The sequence below is a fragment of the Ursus americanus genome, chromosome 1, assembly GCF_024610735.1.
Source record: "Ursus americanus isolate L20-20 chromosome 1, mUrsAme1.1.p, whole genome shotgun sequence".
Classification (NCBI taxonomy): Eukaryota; Metazoa; Chordata; class Mammalia; order Carnivora; family Ursidae; genus Ursus; species Ursus americanus.
This window is the reverse complement of record NC_142127.1, coordinates 55,851,472-55,871,863: the sequence shown is the minus strand read 5'-3', so window position 1 is coordinate 55,871,863 and position 20,392 is coordinate 55,851,472. Positions and strand designations below refer to the sequence as shown.

The 20,392-nt window shown below is 37.3% G+C and overlaps 1 protein-coding gene across 6 annotated transcripts in view; it reads left to right on the top strand.

Moving 5' to 3' along the window:
• CCDC141 (coiled-coil domain containing 141) overlaps positions 1–20,392 on the top strand; it is a 202,173-nt gene that overhangs the window by 47,829 nt on the left and 133,952 nt on the right. Inside the window, exon 2 of one of the 6 annotated variants that reach the window (XM_087861829.1) lies at positions 14,816–14,944. The exons of the other annotated variants lie outside the window; for them this stretch is intronic. The gene's annotated coding sequence lies outside the window, so the exon portion shown is untranslated. The remainder of the gene's footprint in view (positions 1–14,815; positions 14,945–20,392) is intronic. 6 annotated transcript variants of the gene reach the window in all.

Here is a 20,392-nt window from a genome sequence, read left to right as displayed (position 1 = left end):
GGACTTTATAATCTAACGGAAACTGGATTTTTGTTTTTTAAAATTTGCTTTTAAGGAATTACTGTCTGAAAAGGTTGTAATGGCCCATCTTCTCAGAATACAAATTTTAAAGCACTGATTTTAATTTCTTTGCTATTTACCTTTTACAGTTACTTCATCTTAAATAATATTTTTTAAAAAGGAATATAGTCCTTTAGGAGATGCAAAAATGGATAAAACAGTTCTTACTCTCACCTAGTTTATAATCTACAGAATTTAAAATTTGCCCATTTACAATTGTACTATACGGTGAAATGTAACATCCAAATTAGAAAGGAAGAAATAAACTGACAAAGGAGTCCGGAGGAAGGAGGAATTGCTTTTGGCTGGGGTGCATAGAAGGATTTGATACAGGAGGCAGCAATGGAATTGGGACTTGAAGCCCAACAGGTTTTGGATAGGCAGAACTGAAAATGTAGAATATTCTAGTTAAAAAGAACAGCAAACACCAAAACAAATGTGTGACCAAAATAATAGGACTGACCAAAATAATAGGACTTAATTATCTCCTCTTCTCCAAAGTTTCCAAAATTTTTATTCTCTGCTTTCAAGTATCCTAAGCTAATTGTCTTCAGTTTAGTGGTCAAAAATATTATTTCCAAATATTAGAGACTCCACCTGTACTCCACTGTCTATTTTACAGATAGACTCTGCCGTGTCAGGAAAACATATGCAGGATATGCCACATATATTTGCTCTTTTAGAAAATTGCTATTCAGGGGACCATTTAATGCTCCACTGAAGAGAAAATCCATAATCCTTTTTGTGCTCGGCATGGCAGCTGAGGTGGTATAATGTCCATAAAATATGCTATACTTAAAACCAGTGATTTCAGAGCTACACTTAAAAAGACAGAGTGCATTTTTCAAGTATCACAGAATAACCTTGGTTCCCCATTCTTTTGGAACCCAAAGGGAAAGTGGTGTCTTTTAGCATCTCTTTAAATAACCAGTTTTATGATGTTGGCCAGAGTGTCTTTTTCTCAGATCCAATTCCAAAATACTTTCCTGACTTTAATGACTAACCAAGTGGGAGAGGAAAACTTAAATTAAACTGGCCTTGACTGAATCCTGAGGCAAGCCATTTTTCATGGATTGCTCATCTTAGAAGCTCCATATCTCATTGTCGACAAAGTCTGCTTACACTGTAAACTGGGCATTCCATTTTGTTCTAACAACTAGCTTTTTAAAAAAAAACAAAACAGAACAAAACCAAAACATGTTATTACTGCTACTGTTAATTAATCTGTGTTTTTTTGTGATTGCCCTGAGGATTCTTCAATTTGAGAATGGATTTTTTAATCTGAAAATATCTTTTTTTTTGCCCCAAGTCAGGACAAGTAATCGATTTTTTTTAGACTTTGAAAATAGATTGAAGTACAAATATATATGTTTGCACCTCTGACAGTGTCTAATTTTTCTTTGTGATTTTTTGTATAACCCAACTGCCATTTTCTTCAGATTTAAAGATCGCACCAAGGTAAAGGGAGGGCTTTATTATGCTCTAAAGCAGGTGACAGGGAATGAGGGTCTAAAGAAGGGCATAGAGAAGACTTGAGAGGTAGGGAACTCAGTGTGTTTTACTCCCAAAGATAGAAAGGAGGGGTTACCACCCACCTCACACCCTTATAAAGCATCTTTCTCCCAAGTTAAGATATAGGTAGAAGCTCATTTTATAAGATGGGTTTCTCTAGTTTACAATGGAATGATGTGTCTCTTTAGCATAGCAAACACTGTAAAAAGATAGAAGTAGAGGTTATTTTTCCCCCAAAGGTCAACTATTATTCAGACACAAATCAAGAAAGTAAGATGTGGTAAGAGTTGGACTAATAGGCCACTGGTAGGCACTTACTTTTGTTGCAAGTAATTATGAAAATGTTCAAAATATCTGGATAACATTGAAAGCTTGATCATTTTAACTTACAGGTATTTCTGCTATGTGCAAATTAAAATTCCAAATAAATAAATGGATGCATTTTATGCATGTGCAAAATCTACACTACCCTCACTTAAAAAAAAGGGGGGGGGAGAGAATTCTTGAAGCATGGGGGCTGATAAAAATTTTGCCTGGGAGCCAGTTCACCCAAACTTTACCATTTCTGTCACCTTCTCCTCTTTAGAAACAGAGAGTCTCAGGAGCTTGTAAAGTCCAGCCTACTCTAGTCCTGAATCTTCACCACAATGTCACCTCCCACTCTCCAACCTCAGCCAGAATGCAACCTATTTTCCACTAGGTAAAAGTTAACTCATGCATCAAAAGGTAGCAAGATATTAATATGCCTACCCTAAATTGAATGCTAATCCTAACCCTAGATTTGAGAAGTGGCTTCCTGAACACAAGGTAAGAAAAGCTGAGAAGCAGCCTAGTTATCTTGGAGAAGACCCCAAACATTTAAGAATTGGTAATATTTCTGAAAATAGGTGTGAAGATAGATATTTTTTAAAAAGGTATTAATGCATCATTCCTCTCACTCACTGATTCATTCAGTAGGTAATGAAAGCAGGTACTGGATTATATGCAGGCAATACAAAGATGAACACAACATGCTTCTTGTACTCAGGGAGCATACATGAAAGTGGGCCATTTTTCACAACTTTGCCTTTTGGAACATTTCAAACCTACAAAAATCCTTTACCTAGATTTACTAATTGTTCACATTGCACTATATTTGCTTTCTTGTTCTCACTATATTGTAAGAAATATATATATTTTTCTTTTTGGGGTAGGGAGAGCACTATTTAAAAGTAAGTTTCGAATATCAAATGTTGGGCATTTGAACAAGTAATCCCAGTAAATTTGGAGGGACTTTAGCAGAAACCCATATAAAATATAGTTATAGGGAAAAAAGAGGAAATCAGGAAATTCTTCATAAGATTATTTTCCAGGTGTCTAAGGGGTGGGTAGATAGTCTGAGCAATAGAAAAAGCATGCATATACCAAGGCCGCAGGGCCAACGCGTTGGGAGTATTAGGATAGCAGTAAATAGTTTTGCACGTCTGGACGATGGGCTAGGAAGAAGGGTTTGGAAGAAGTATCATGGGAAAGATAGGATGGACAGGCAGGCAATGACCAGATCAAGGAGGGCCAGATGTGCCATAGAAAGTAGGTTTCTCTCTATCTTATGGTTGATGAATAATCACTGACAAGTGTTAGTCAGGGAGAGACCTGATTTGTGTACTGGTATCAGAACTTTATAGAGAAAATATCTGAAGTTAGAAAAACTACCGTAAGAGAGGGCTTTTAAAAGCCTTAATACTCACCTATGAATAGATGTCTTATTTTCCATCCCCAGAAGAATGGATATGTGGAAATGTGCTTTGTAAACATGGTTGTATATCAGAATCAGGTGAAGAGATTTTAAGAAATGGAGATTTCCAGGTTGTGTTTTTTATTGTTGTTGTTTCTTTTTGTTTTGTTTTGTTTTTTTAAAGATTTTATTTATTTATTCGACAGGATAGAGACAGCCAGCGAGAGAGGGAACACAAGCAGGGGGAGTGGGAGAGGAAGAAGCAGGCTCATAGCGGAGGAGCCTGATGTGGGGCTCGATCCCATAACGCCGGGATCACGCCCTGAGCCGAAGGCAGACGCTTAACCGCTGTGCCACCCAGGCGCCCCTGTTTTGTTTTGTTTTTTAACTCCGAATCTATTGAATCAGAATCCTCTGAAGTGGGACATGGAAATCTGTAATTTAAAAATCTCCCCCAGGTGGTGCTGGTACAAACAGTTCACTGCCTAGAGTTTGGGATCACTGACCTGCAGAGAGATGACAGGGAGAATCAGTAGCAGGGGTCTTTGCAAAGGGCTGGTCAGTGCCCAGGACAATTCTACCAAATGCTAGGGGAATACAGTTTTGCATAAGCCTGCATTGTTCAAGTCACCATGTCATTCATCTGTTTGTGTCCTTGGAAAGTATCACAAAGTCAGGTACAAGGTAAGGGCTCCACAGATATCTAACAAATGAATGAACATTGCTTAGCCCTAATGGTAGCAAAGAAGATGGCTAGGACTATGGTTGTGTATCTTTGGCCAAAACATTCTAAAAATACCAATTTATTAAAATAAATGATATAGGTAGCCTGAAGCCCAGATATTTAATCAGACTTCTCAGCAATTCTATTTTTTTTAAATCAAGACTCAGCCATTAAAAAAAAAAAAGACTCAGTCATTTTGATAAAATACCTGCTTTCAAGAAAATAACAGAATATAGGAGATGACATCAGTCACCTTGTGAACACTGCCACACTGAGATATTATGGGCTAAACTAAGAAAATGTATTCCCTGGTACTCCTTCTGAATCAATTATCATCACTGTGTGACTGTAACAGATAATCTAAGTGATGACAGGTAGAGATAATAATGGGAGCTAATTCAGACATATATTAAGTAATGGAGATAGGAAAAATCATTTAAAAACTAAACTTGACAGTCACCCCATGATGTTTATTTCAAATGTTTTGAAATAAGTGTTATGAAACATGTTATCTTACTTGGCAAAAGCAGAGATGGTATCACTGCATAATCATTAGCTGACATTTCATTACAGACATCAAAACCAAGATTTTTGTTAGATGTTAAAAACAAATTTTAAGTCTTTCATTACTAACCCTCAACTACTTGAACAGTCTTATTTAGGCATTGTGAATATAAGGAGGGGCTGAATGGGTAGTCTGAAAGTGGATATTGGGGAAAAGACCTGATCTTCAGGAATTAATACTTCGTTGTGTTCAAAATCCATATTCCAGAGTAACATGCATTTTAAAGTAGCTAAATAATGATATTGGTCATGTACAGTTCTTTTGCTAACTCTCAATTCAAGAACAGAAGTGATTTTAAGGTTTTAGTTTGGTGCATGTATTCATTAAGTAATTTTGGTTTGGAGAAGCCATGAAAAATGTGAACTAAATCTCTAAATGTGTTTATTTGTGTAAGTAGGAGAATCAAGCATGGCCAGAATCAGGAACACAGTAATGCTATTAAAGCTGTCTCTCCATCTTTTGGACAAGATATCTGTATATAGCCAGTAGGATGGCCAATCAGTTGTATCAGTCTCATGTCCTACCAACTTAGTAACTCAGGTGAAAAGCCTTTCTAGAAAGCTCCAGCAGAAATTCTGGAGGAGTTGGATATTCTAGGCTTGGATCATCTTCCATCCCTGATCAATCACATTTTGATCCTTGAGCCAACCAACCAAGCCACAGCTGAGATAGATAACTCTTACAGGCTAGCCTAATGTCATTGCCTTCCCTAGTTAATGGCTGAAGAGCAGGGCTGGCCCTTGCCGAAGTCACATGTCATGGATTTTTCACATGAAAGAAGGGCTCTCTTGAAGGGAAGAAAAGGTCTATTCTGTTGGTGAAAAGGAGAGAATCAATAAGCCTTCAATGGTGGCTTAACTTTAGCATTAGTGTCTGTGTGTCTAGGAAAGGAAGAAATACGGTATTCAATGGTAAAAACAAATTTTGCTCAATCAAGTGAGAAAAAATGCATTTCTTCGATAGTATAAACAATGGTTTTATTTCTGTATTATAATAAGGTCTTAAATATTATCCTCTCACCAACCTCAAATTTAATATTAAATCTTTTTTTGAAATGTGATAGAAAATAAACATTTCACATACAAAGTGTCTAGAATTCAGCTACTTCTTATACCTTGGAAGTGGTAGAGACTCACTAAATGTTGAGCAAATTAATGAATTATTGTACTGTAGAACCACAGAATTCAATAGGACCATAGACATCATCTAGTTAATTTCTTAGATGGAGAGGGACTTCCCCTGCAATATCCTCAGAGTGGTTATCCCCACTGTTTTCCTCTCAAGGGTGTTTGTTGCCCTATACTAACATCTTATAAAGTAGTTAGAAGCTGATAACATTGAACAAAGAAGCATTCATCTTGTTTAATTTCATTTCTTTATCTCTCCTCCCACCCCTGTGCATGTAAGATGCCAATAGCAAATTACTATTGAATGATGTCTCAAGTACTAATACCTGCCAATGAAACTCAAATGAATAAGCTGCCTTTGTTCAGGGAAATTTGGGGAGAATTCTGGCCAAGGAATTGATCGAGGGGAGACAGAGAAGGAGGTCATGGGCCATTCTTTCAGGTGCAAGCCCCTCAAGGGTGTGTTGGAGCTGCCTGAGTGGAAGGCTGCGGTAATGGTGGTACTGAGTGGTTGACAACTATGCCAATAGCTACTGTGCCTACCTTGTGGCCGATAGACGTGTGTCCTCACCGGGATTACACAGAAGAGGGACATGCAGTGCTGCCTCATGTGAAGGGTAGAAATATACAAAGTACCTCAAAGAGGTAGTTTATATTAAGAAACACACACAGTATTGAAGCAGGGGTAAGGATAGTAAGCACACATCCCACACCTCTTACGTTATGATTTGTTACCTCTGGTAACAAAGGCTGTTAGAATACAATGTGTTGTTCATTGCAATATGACTTTTGTTATTTTTCCATAGATAAATCACATATGAATCTCTAAATACATCCCACTTTTGGGTTAACTTACTTTTGTTCTATTCTTGGCTTGAACAGAACACCCTAAAATCTTCTCTGAATTTTGGTAAGTTTGGTAATTTCAAAACTCTCAAGAAACCAAAGGAAATTTTGTGGCTCTTAAGACTAAATTTTATACTCTTCTTTACTTCAGAGGTATCTTAGATTACGTGATAGAGAGGACAATGTATGGTGTTAAGAAAACTTCAGAAAATCAATATTCAGATCTCATCTGTAAAGTAGAAATTTCAGTTGGCATCTTCATCCTGACTCTGAAATGTATTAATTAATTAATAAAGGAAATGCTTGGCAGTAAAATTAAAATTAGATTGATGGTAAACTCAAATATTTATTGATTCAAAGACTTATATTTAAACACAGTTCACCTATCTGTAAATGGTTATTTTTAAAAATTGGTCATTAATATGAATGATGAGTTTTGAAACCAATTTGATAGGACAATTATTAGCACTAGAAGAGATGGCAGAATATGACTATAAACATTGATTTAGAATACATTTGATATCAGAATTGGCAATGTGGTTGTAATAAAGACAGAACATGTTTGCTTTCACATATGTTTACTTTGTTTTAGTGAGGGATATCCCAGAGATGTGCCAATACAGTTCGCTGCTCAAGGGAACTGCAAATCCCAGACTACAATATTTTATTCTTACTTAAACATGGATTTCAGAAACTAGTGGAGTTAATTTGTTGAGGTACTTGGATTTACTATGAAACCCAAAATGCTAAGACTTGAACTTCATGTAACATAGACTTTTGTCAAGTTTCCTACATTTCTACATTCATTTTAAGTAGTGAATGTTTGTATTATCCATCTCATATATGATACAAGCATGTGTGATACAATGAATTGTTTACATACATAAAAGGAAGTATTCCACCATAAGGAATTACTATAAAATTTAAGGACAAAATGAGTGGTTGAGAATTTTTCTGAAAAAACAATTCTTTATAAAATATATTCTAACATATATGTTTCTTTGAGGTGCCTTACTATTATTTGGACTCAGATGAAAATATTTTATGTTTTGAACTTTTATCAATCCTGAAATTATTATTGCAGTCTATAGTGATTGGCATATCACATAACCACTTCAAATCAGAAATAGCTTTTTGTTTCCTATTTGGAATATGGGGTCATTTTTTTATTACTACTAGGATCTCAATATGTTCTTTATCCAGTGGTTTTAATACATAGAAACCCAGTAAGAAGGTACACCTAAGCATAATTAAAGTAATAGCTAACACTTATTGACAGCTTAGTCTATAGCAGGCACTCTGCTAAGAGTTTCCATGGATTATTTCCTTTAATCTTCACAAAACCTTGTAATGTAGCTGTTACTATTGTTCCCATTTTATAATAGGCTGAGACTTGAGAAAAAGTAACTTGTAAAATGTGCAGAGCTACTATGCATAGTCAGAATGTGGGCCACAGATTCTGTGTCTGAATCACTGTTATACTGTATACCATACATCACAAAGGAAACATTATTATTGTTTTGTAATGTAGCCATTTGAGGAACATTCATCTCCACCACTGGAAAAATACCTCCACAACTTAGCTCTTGGAACAACTTAGCTCTTGCATCAAGAGCCTTGAAAATGTGGGATGATGCTTGACCTAATCACTCTACTCTTTGGAATTTGTTTTATGGAGAGAACCACAGAGATTTATATGAAAGATCAGGAAGTCAAATGCAAATACTTTAACATGTTGGTGTTAAAATATCATCTTCATACTGGAAAGACTAGGCATAACGTCAAAATTTTTTTCACGAGCAAATTTTGTTTCCTCTTTGTGAGAAGAAAAATTTTAAATTTCACCAAGAAATGTTAAAATACACAGACAAAAAATATCAGTGCAATTCAATCCAGAAACAAGCACTGAGCAAAAAAGATTTTTATACCATTTTCCAGATTGGTTTACAGCATAAATCAAATTATCTGAGTAATTGCTCAACTGTTCACTCATGTTTCTTGACAACCTATACTTCATAGCTATTGTGATTCCACAAGAAGCATATCAAGTACTCTGTGTGTTTGTGAGATGTATCATTTTGATGTGTTTGTGATGCTTCACCTCATCCATTCAGCTGTCCTTCCTGGTTTCAATCTCCTTGCCTCAAACTCTGGCATGACTGGAATCTTCCTGGCTCTGTTAACCTCCTGTTTCTGCCTCTGTTTCCTGAGGCTTCCTGATTTACAGGTGTTTTGTAATCCAGCATATCTCTTCTTACTTTATACCTCCTTCTCCAACCTTTTCTGTTCAACCCTGTGGTTTTTGTCAGCCAAAGTGTCTTCCCTCTTCTTATCTTCCACGAAGAGTGCAGGCACAAGGCTAAAAAGGTGGTAATGGTTTTTTGTCCGTGGGAATGTATTGATTACACAGTTCTTCAGCATAGAACATCTCTGGGGCTCCTTGATCTCTTTGCTGTTGTACATGGGCACAGTTAGGCACCCACAGTCCCTACTCATCCCCTGCTTCCTCTGTCACATGGTTTGTCAAACTGTGCTTCCCAGATCCCTGGTTGTTTGGCAACATAGTCTCAGAGATCCATGAATGCCTAGAATAATTTCAATTTTTTAAAAAGATTTTATTTACTTGAGAGAGAGAAAGAGAGAGTGAGAGAGCACAAGCAGGGGTAATGGTATAGGGAGAGGGAGAGGGAGAAGAAGACTCTCCACTGAGCTGGGAGCCCAATTAAGGGGCTCCATCCCAGAAGCCTGGGAACATGACCTGAGCGAAGGCTTAACTGACTGAGCCTCCCAGGCACCCCTGATTTCAAATTTTTTATAATTATTTTAAAATATTTAATATAAGCTGCCAGATTTCAATGCTTACACTTGTGTTTGTGTTTTCCATTTCATTGGTTCCAGTGGAGCGGCAATTTGACTTTTCTGGTGTTTTCTCAAACTAGGAGTCCACAGACTTGTTCTCTGAGTTCCTGAATTCTCGAGATTGAGAAACACTGCTCTACTGTGCTGAAATGGGCCTGGACCAATGAGCGACCACTCAGGCCTAGCTACTCATTCCTCATACATCCATTGTGTCTGTAGTCCCTATGAGTCTTGAACCTCTCCTACACACGGGGAATGTAAAAAGTTCCTGTCTTCAAGGGTTACTGGGGGAGTCAGATACATAAAAAGACAATTTTAATATATTGTGAAAGTGCTAGTCAGCTGGTACAAACTTTCAGGAGAACAACTTAGCTCTTGCATCAAGAGCCTTGAAAATGTGGGATGATGCTTGACCTAATCACTCAACTCTTTGGAATTTGTTTTATGGAGAGAACCACAGAGATTTATATGAAAGATCAGGAAGTCAAATGCAAAGAATTGTTGGAATTAGCTCAGCCCAATATTACTTATAATAGTTAAAAATGGAGGCCAGAGTTAATATTTATGAGGGGAATACTTCAATAAATGATGACCTTATTGATAGGATATTAAACAGCCACTACAAATAACATTTCTACAGAATAATGAAAAAGAAAGAATTCAGGGGCGCCTGGGTGGCACAGTGGTTAAGCGTCTGCCTCCGGCTCAGGGCGTGATCCCGGCGTTATGGGATCGAGCCCCACGTCAGGCTCCTCCGCTATGAGCCTGCTTCTTCCTCTCCCACTCCCCCTGCCTGTGTTCCCTCTCTCGCTGGCTGTCTCTGTCTCTGTCGAATAAATAAATAAAATCTTTAAAAAAAAAAAAAGAAAAGAAAAAGAAAGGATTCAGAATATAATGTAAAGCAGAAGAACAGCACAGCTTCAGTACCAGAGGTCAGCAAATTTTCTGGTAATGGGTCAGATAGTAAACATTTTAAGCTTTGTGGATCACATTACTTTATGAATTGCAACTGTTCAAACTCTGCTGTTATAGTGTGAAAGCAGCCATAGACAGTCCATAAACAAATGGGTTTCATTCCAATAACCATGGGTGTAGCCCAATAAAAATTTATGGAAACCAAAATTTGAATTTTGTATAATTTCCGTATATCATGAAATAATATTTTTTGAAATTGTGTTTTGAAATCACTTAATGCAAATGTAAAATGTAAAACATAAAACAATGTAGAAACAATTCTTAGCTTGTAGACCATACAAAAACAGATTACAGCCTGGCTTTGGACTGTGGGACATAGTTTGTTGCTCCCTGATCTATACCATGTGATTCTAATTATGTGAGTGTGTGTGTGTGTGTACGTGTGTGTGTGTAAAGCTATGTGAATATTAATGGAAGTTATCTCTGGAGTGGGATTATAAGTAATTTGTGTTTGGTTTTCATGTTTGTATTTTCCCCATTTTTAATACGAAATTACATTATTTTCGTAATCAGAAAAATAAAACGATTTGCTATAATAATTGTTATAATAGTGGAAAGGACTTCCTTTAAAGAGATTTTTATCCATCTATTTATTTATTTTAGAGAAAAAGCGCGTGAGTGGGGGAAGGGCAGAGGGGGACAGAGAGGGACAAGCAGACTCTGGGCTGAGTGCAAGCTCAGTCTCACAATCCTGAGATCATGACCTGAGCCAATACTAAGAATCAGATGCTTAACTGACTGAGCCATGCATGTGCCCCAGTGGAAAGCACTTTAAAGGGGCAAATACAGGGCGCCTAGGTGGTTCAGTCAGTTGAGCGACCAACTCTTAATTTTGTCTGGGGTCATGATCTGAGGGTCTTGGGATCGAGCTGCATGTTGGGCTCCATTCTCAGTGTGGAGTCTGCTTATCCCTTTCCCTCTGATCCTTCCCTCACTCTGTCTCTCAAATAAATAAATAAATAAAATCTTTAAAAATAAATAAAGGGGCAAATACCCTAAACCCACGAGGTTGGGATAAGGGAAGTCTTGCTGAAAGAGTCAACCCCTGAGCAGTTGTCTTGAAGGATGATGAAGAATTACTCAGGCATAGATGAGTCACAGGAAGGGGGCAGGGAAAGTGGAGGCAGGAAGGGAGAGCATTCTAGTGTGAAACATGAAGTTTAGAACATGGGAGAATCAGGAAACCACAGAAAGTTCAGAGGGCTGGAGAGCAGTATGAGAGAATGAACAGAAACAAGATTAAATAAAGAATCAAGCACTGAAGGTCTTAAATGCTATGCTTACACTTCGAATTTTATCTTAAAGTCAATTGGAAGCCACTGAAAACTTCATGAGTTGCTTAGCGACATGATCATTTTTCTGATATAGAAAGATCTGCATGGCCTCAGGATAGAGAATGGATTGGCTAAGAGTGAACCTGGACACGAAAGGACAAGCTGAGAGGCTATTGTAGAAATTCAGATGAGAAGTGATGAGAGACCAAACAGAGGTGAGGGGTAGAAGTAGAGGGAGGAGAAGTTTTGAATGATAAATAGGAGGTTGACTCATAGGTCTTTGGAACTGATCACATCTTGGAACTGAAGGACATGTGGGGGAGAGAAGAATAAATAACAAATATCTTCCTTATTTTTGCTCCTGAAAGCCAGGTGAATAGATTTGGTGGATAAGATGACATGATCAGTTTTAGATTTTCTTTTTTTAAAAGTGCCCCTGGCTGACACAATGTGGACAAGATTGATTCATTACTCATTTTTCTTCAATTAAGATATGGTTGACATATAATAGCATATTAGTTTCAGGTGTACAACATAGTGATTTGCCAATTATATACATTATGAAATGCTCACCGTGAGAAGTGTAGTTACCATGTGTCACCACACAAAGTTATTACAATATTATTGACTACATTCTCTCTCTTGTACTTTGTGTCATTGCGGCTTATTCATTTTACAACTGGAGATTTGTACCTCTTAATTCCTGTCTTCTATTTTGCCCATCCCCCCACCCTCCTCCTCTCTGACAACCACTAGTTTGTTTGTTCTCTGTATTTATGAGTCTGTTTCTCTTTTGTTTGCTGATTTTTTAAAGGATTTTTAATTTATTTTTATTTACTTATTTAAGAGACAGAGACAGAGGTATGACAGAGATAGCAAGAGAGAGCACAGGTGGGGAGGAGACGGAGAAGCAGGCTCCCTGCTGAGCAGGGAGCCCAACATCGGGCTTGAATCCCTGGACCTTGGGATCATGACCTGAGCCAAAGGTAGATGCTTGACTGAGCCACCCAGATGCCCCCATTTGTTTTGTTTTTTAGATTCTGCATCTAAGTGAAATCATATGGTATTTGTCTTTCTCTGTCTGACTTATTTCACTTAGCATAATACCCTCTAAGCCCATCCTTGTTGTTGTGAACGGCAGGATTTCATTCTTTTTTATGGCTGAGTAATATTCCACTGTGTATAGATACCACATCTTTATCCATTCATCTACTGGTGGACACTTAGTTTGCCTCTGTATCTTGGCCATTGTAAATAATTTGCAGTAAACATAGGAGTGCATATATCTTTTCAAATTAGTGTTTTCATTTTTCTCAGGTAAATACCAAGAAGTAGAATTACTAGATTATATGGTATTTCTGTTTTTAGTTCCTTGAGGAACCTACATACTGTTTTCCATAATGGCTGCACCAATTTACATTCCCACCAGCAGTGTGTGAGAATTCCCTTTCCTCTGCATTCTCACCAACACATTTCTTGTCTTCTTGATACTAGCCATTCTGACTGGTGTGAGGAGATATCTTATTTCAGTGTTGATTTGCATTTCTCTGATGAATGATGATGTTGAGCATATTTTCATGACCATCTGTATGTCTTCTTTGAAAAAAATGTCTATTCAGGTCCTCTGACTATTGTTTGATTGGATTATTTGTATTTTTGGTGTTGAGTTGTATGAATTCTTTATGTATATTTTGGTTATTAGCCCCTTATCAGATATATCATTTGTAAATATTCTCTCCCACTCAGTAGGTTGCCTTTTCATTCAGTTTTAGATGTTTTGAGTTTGAGGTAGTTGTTGGATATTTGGGTCAAGATTTTCAGTAGAGTTTAAAAATCAGGAGAAATAGGGGCGCCTGGATGGCTCAGTCGTTAAGCGTCTGCCTTCAGCTCAGGGCATGATCCCAGGGTCCTGGGATCAAGCCCTGCGTCGGGCTCCTCCACTGGGAGCCTGCTTCTTCCTCTCACGCTCCCCCTGCTTATGTTCCCTCTCTTGCTGGCTGTCTCTCTCTCTCTGTCAAATAAATAAATCAAATCTTAAAAAAAATAAAAATAAAAATCAGGAGAAATAAATTATATAAACAGTGGTTGTTATTATAAGAGCTTATGCATTCATTTGCAAAGAGATATTGAACAATGATTCTTACTCTTTCTCTTCCACCTTCCACCCATGGATTATATGGAGACACAATCTAATCAATACTTGTGGCTCTTTGTGATGGTCCATGCAAACCTTGGGATCACTTGCCCTTCTGTCCACAGGACCAAATCTAAAGTTCTGGAAGAAGTTAAGTAGTTTGAAAAAGTCACACAAATGATTTTGATATAACATCCCCAGCTCAGTCCTGATCTCTACTTGCTGAATGAGAAGAAGAGTAAAGACCAAGGTCTCCTGAAACACCTAGACATTTAAAATTAGGCAGAGAAAGTGGACTTGTAAGAGAGAAACAAAGCACAGGAGGAAAATCTGAGTGCAGTAGTAGCCAGTGGAAGAAAAAAAAATTTTAAGGAGCATGTAACAGTATTAATCACAAAAAAGTAAATGAAGATTGTTGGCATTGACAAATGTAAAGTCACCATGGAACTATACAAGAATATTTCAGTAAATTAGCAGGGATGGAAGCCATTCAGAGGTGAGTTGAGAAGTCGGTGGGTATTAAGAAAAAGCTGAAGTATCAAAGAAAAGAAAACAAAACAAGTATAGCTGGATGTCCCCTCCCCAATCTTTCCTATCTGCTACCACAGTTTGTATGACTTGATTCAGAGATGCTTGGAAAATTCTTGCTGAATGGGTAAGAGCATGGATGAGTGAATACATTTTTTAATAACTTCAAGTTCCAGGAGGTATTATCTTCTCTGAACTTTAAGAGTCATTGAGAGTATTATTGTATTGTTGTTGAACAAGTGACAGTTCGGTTTTAGCTTTAATGGAGAATAAAAAGCACTCTTTCTATTCAAGTGAAATACTCTCTATAATGCCCTATTGACTGAGGATGTTATAAGTACTTTGGATAATATGTGAATCTTTAAACTATCAAGCACTATATAAACATTATTTATATTGCAATATTATTACCGCATTGATAAATAAAACATGTTAAAATGAATTTTCTCCCCTTTTAGGTGTGTTTTCAGATACTAATCTATCTTTTTATCTCACAGTTTTTGATAGTATTCAACGTGGAAGAGCTGTTTCTGTCTTTAGAAGGAAGTCCATCTATAGGCAGTAGCAACCTAGAGAGGCAGTTGAAGAGATGGGGTGAAGGTGGGAGCAGCGCCAGCTGACATCAGGTGTTCAGAATTATATCCTTAGGGTTGCCTGGGTTTCACTTGCAAAGTACATAAATCCCATGACATTTTTACAGGAACTCTTCAGGTCTGAATAAGAAGTGAGAGATGGAGAAGACCTGCAGGGTGTTGTCAGGGGTTTTCCCACTGTTGGAAAGCTGGGGGGTGTGGCATTCTAGGGAATAAGGCGACAAATTAATTTTGGTCCAGTCTAAGAACATCTTTAAAATAACTATGGAAGGGTTTGCTCCAAAAGTAACAGAGAACTGCTGCTCTCGAATGGGTGCCGTGTGACAGTTTTGCTAGAGGCACTTCCTAAACTTGATGTCAGACGGCAGCAACTGGCCTCTAAACTCTCCACTAACAGCCTGTGAAATAAGGTGAAATGACTTTTTTTTTTTAATATTTATTTATTGCCTGGCTAGCTCAGTCGGTAGAGCATGAGACATTTATTTATTTATTTATTTATTTATTTATTTATTTATTTATTTATTTATGAGAGAAAGAGGGAATATGAAAGAGAAAGCACGAGCAGAGACAGAGAGGGAGAAGCAGATTCCCCAATGAGCAAGGAGTCCAACGTGGGTCTGATCCCAGGACACTGAGATCATGATCTGAGCTGAAGGCAGATGCTTAACCAACTGAGACACCCAGGCGCCTCGACTAGAAGGAATAAAGTGAAATGATTTTCAAGAGAAAGTGAAAGAAACCTCTTTTTTTTTTAATGATTTTTTTATTATATTATATTAGTCACCATACAGTACATCCCCGGTTTCCGATGTAAAGTTCGGTGATTCATTAATTGCATATAACACCCAGTGCACCATGCAATACGTGCCCTCCCTACTACCCATCACCAGCCTATCCCATTCCTCCACCCCCCTCCCCTCTGAGGCCCTCAGTTTGTTTCTCATAGTCCATAGTCTCTCATGCTTCATTCCCCCTTCTGATTACCCCCCCTTTCTTTATCCCTTTCTTCCCCTACTGATCATCCTAGTTCTTATGTTCCATAGATGAGAGAAATCATATGATATTTGTCTTTCTCTGCTTGACTTATTTCACTTAGCATTATCTCCTCCAGTGCCGTCCATGTTGCAGCAAATGTTGAGAACTCGTTCTTTCTGATAGCTGAGTAATATGAAAGAAACCTCTTTGATCTCTCCCACACATTCTTTTTTTTTTTTTTAAGATTTTATTTATTTATTTGACAGAGAGAGACAGCCAGTGAGAGAGGGAACACAAGCAGGGGGAGTGGGAGAGGAAGAAGCAGGCTCCTAGCGGAGGAGCCTGATGTGGGGCTCGATCCCAGAGTGCTGGGATCACGCCCTGAGCCGAAGGCAGACACTTAACGACTGCGCCACCCAGGCGCCCCCTCTCCTACGCATTCTGTCCCAAAGATTCACTGGGCCCACACCATGTGCAGGGCATTCATTGTTTCTTAGTAGGGTTTCTATTTGGTGGCACAGTATTTCATCAAACCACTCCCCACCACACAAACACATTCTGACAACTAAAAATACTTCGACATATTTCCAGACACTCCTTTGGGGCATTCTGGTTGAGAACCAATGATAGGTGCTAGAGTTTTAAATATGAGTGAGACCACACATAGGTCTCTTGTGTCTCCTTTACAGACTTGAAATCATTATGATTAGCATACACAGTTCATTAGCCCTCTCCATCAGCACATTACATGGATTTATGTTTCAGGCTACCTAACTGATGTACTGCTTTTCTTGAGGAGAAGAGAGACGAAAGTGGTGGTCTCCATAGGGGATTGGCAACCCACATGAAAAACAGATCAGTATTTCCTGAGTGCCGGCAGCATATGAGATAGTACCAGATTCGTAAGGGAAGCCTGGCTAATAGGGTGTCAGGTGCATGGGCAACCATGGAAATTTGGAGAATGCTGAAAGAATCACATGGCCTTCCTAAGACCTTCAAGGCTGAAGAAGACAGAGACCCAAACATCAAACACCTGGATGGTGGATTTTTGGCTTTGGATTCAGAGCATGATCCATTTTAGGAATCTCACAGAAATATACTTCAACTGATCATTATCTTGAGATCTTGAACTGGCTGAGAAATATCCCTGTTCCATAAATCCTGCCTATTTCACTATTTGGGTCCCTCTCTGTCTTCCAGTATTTGGGATGATGTTTTGATAGGCCCTGGGGAGCATTGAACTGTACCTGGCCTCTGATCCCAGTACCCCAAGAGTGATCTAAATTCCAAGAGAATTTGGAGCAGATAGTTTTCTGCCAGTCCTCAAAGCAGACTGTCTACGGGCTTTTTTGGAGAAAATCCCAAGTGCGACTTGTACCAAATTAAACCCAGAGGGTTCTGCAAGAATGTTCTGGCCTTGGGATTGCAGTGAATAGAACATTTTTGTGGTTCACACTGGAGGTCATGGGAGAGTCCAAAGGAAATATTGGAAGCCAGAATTGCAGTCCTTCAAACTGTTTGTCCCCAAAACCTCTGCATCACTGATTTATGAGGTATCGCTTCAGTGGGAAAAGAACAGTATTAAGGGAAACTATTGTATATGTAATTAATAAGGCTAAAAAACACCTCTAAAGACGACCCTATTACATATAGAAAGAACCAACTTTCAGATTTATCTTATCACATTTCTATCAAACCTGAGAAATATCACGGAAAGGTTGTGTTCACTTGCTTTGCTCTAGAATGAATTCATTGCCCATTTCTTATTCTCCCCTAAATCTCTGCCTTGGAATGATCAGGTTTTCCTACTTTCAGCTCTTAATACAGTCTGTCATCCAACGAGGTATCTTAGAATTTAAAATTCCTAATATAATCTCTTTCTTCTCCTTACATACTCTTGAGCTAACACCCATTGTAAGTAGAAATTAAGGCCAAGTCATTCCCTTTTAATGACAAAAAATATAAAATGAAAAAAAAAACATGCACAATACAAAACTAACCAGCCCTCAAGATAATCTAAAACTTGTCACATAAGAAGAAAATGCCCAGATACTGTGCTTTCCAATAGCTAGATAAGAACGTATACACATTTCATCTAATTCTTCTGGCAATTTAGACAAGCATTTGTCCACTTAGCCTAAACACCAAGGAGATCAGAGCTGGCACATATTCAGTACATGTCTCTGAAGAGGTCACTGACACATGCAACCCAGTTTGCCTGAGACTTTGAATTAACTATGACATTATCAGGCTCTGGTCTAGATTTTTCCTTTTTTTTTTTGCATTATGAATTCTGTTTTCCTTCTTTATTAAGCATGAGAGAAACTTGGATGTATAATACAAGATTTTACCTTTGCAAATGTATCTGGCAGTGCTAGGGTACAGTCTCCCAGCAGCAGTGGCTCAGAGTAATGGATTTTATTTCTTACTCATACTACATCTTGCTTTCATGGTAATTACAGTTCAGTTTTGCATGTCTTCTTTATTTTAGGATCCAAGGTGAAGGAACATTCCCTTCTATGAAAAGAAATATGGTAGAGTCACTCATTCGTTCTTAAAAGTTCTGCTCAAGAGTGGCACACAAAACTCCTGTTCACATTCATTAAAGTAAATCACATGAACAAGTCTGATGTTAGGAGGCATGAGAATATAATCCTCTTACAGGAGGAAGTAGCAAGTAACTGGGAACAATAATACAATTAAAGTGTATAATGTGTCTTGGGGTATAATTTAAAAGTGCAAGGAAGAGTACTGTTCTAGAATTCTAACTGGAAATAACTCAGGTCCCTTGTTTCCAGTAAAACAATGACATAGCTTTTTCGGTTTGCTTTTTTCAGAATAGTTCTATTTTATATAATTGCAAAAATGAACATCACGTTTTACCCAATGATAAAAATAACATTCTCATAAAAAAATTAAAGATGGCATAAATAAGAAAGTAAAATTCAGTAGAAAACATCTAAGTAAATACCTAGCAAAATGAAGATATATATTCATATAAAAACTTATGCATAAATATTCATAATAGGTCTATACATTGTAGCTTAAAATTGGAAACATCCGAATGTCAACAGGTAACTAGATAAATTATTGTATATTCATTCAGTGGAATACTACTCCATAATGAAAAGAAAACATGCAAGAGCATGAATGAATCTCAAATACTTTATGCTGATTGAAAGAAGCCAGATAGGAAAGATTACATGCTGTGTGATATCATTTATGTGAAACTCCAGAAAAGGAAAATCTAATCCTAGGTGACAGAAAGTGTATCAGTGGCATCCTGGGACAGGGTTGATTAGGAAGGGCTATAAGCAAACTTCCTGGAGTAATAGAATTATTATGGTGATGGTTACTTAGATGTATACATTTGCTAAAGTTCTTTGAGAAGATGAGATGATACATTTTATTACATGGAAACTATAACTTCAATAAAGTTAATTTTTGAATTATTGACAAGTCTCAGATTCTTGGTTATCTTGTAATCAGGTTATTTATTGGACTTTAAAATTAGTTACATAATTATTTAGTTGATTTTCTTGGGTGTGCTAGATGAACAATCATATTGCACATTTTTTAACTTAATCATGTGGACTGATGATTCTAAAGCAATGTTTAATAAGCAAAAATGGATTCTTTTTTTTTTTAATATTTTATTTATTTATTTAGCAGAGAGAGACAGCGAGAGAGGGAACACAAGCAAGGGGAATGTGAGAGGGAGAAGCAGGCTTCCCGCTGAGCAGGGAGCCTGATGCGGGGCTCGATCCCAGGACCCTGGGATCACGACCTGAGCCAAAGGCAGACGCTTAACAGCTGAGCCACCCAGGCGCCCCCAGAAATGAATTCTTGACAGTACTCTTGACTGATTCAAATTTTTACCAGTGAGGAAGATACTTAATCTTGGAATCAAATAACTGTTCTTTTTAATTAAGGAAATATTCTTTTTCGTCTCCCAAGTTGAATTTTGATTAGAAATGAATGCTGTATTTTTCCCAAGACTTTTTCAGTGCAAGTTTTCTAATTTTTATTAAAGTATTATATTACTAATTTAATTTACAAATATTGAGCCAACCTTGCTCTTCTGGACTAACCCCAACTTGGTCATGGTGTATTCTTTTTTTTTTAAGTCCATTTTATTGAGGCATAATTTATACACAGTAAGATTCACTTTTTAAGTGCATGGCTTGTTGAGTTTTAACAAATGCATACAATTATGTTTATTATGCTTTAATATACTGTGGAACTTAATCTGCTTATATTTTATTTAGAATAATATCACAAGTATATTTTTTAGAATAATATAATCACAATATAAGCTTATATTTTATTTATAATAATATAATCACGAGTACTATTTGTTAAAGAAATTGTTTTTACCTCATATGATTTTTGGTACTATCTTGTTAAGTTTTGACATCAGAATCACACTAGCATTGTAAAATGAATGAGAAGATTTCTTTTTTATGTCCAAAGAAGATTAAGCAGCATAGAATGTCTCTCTTTTTT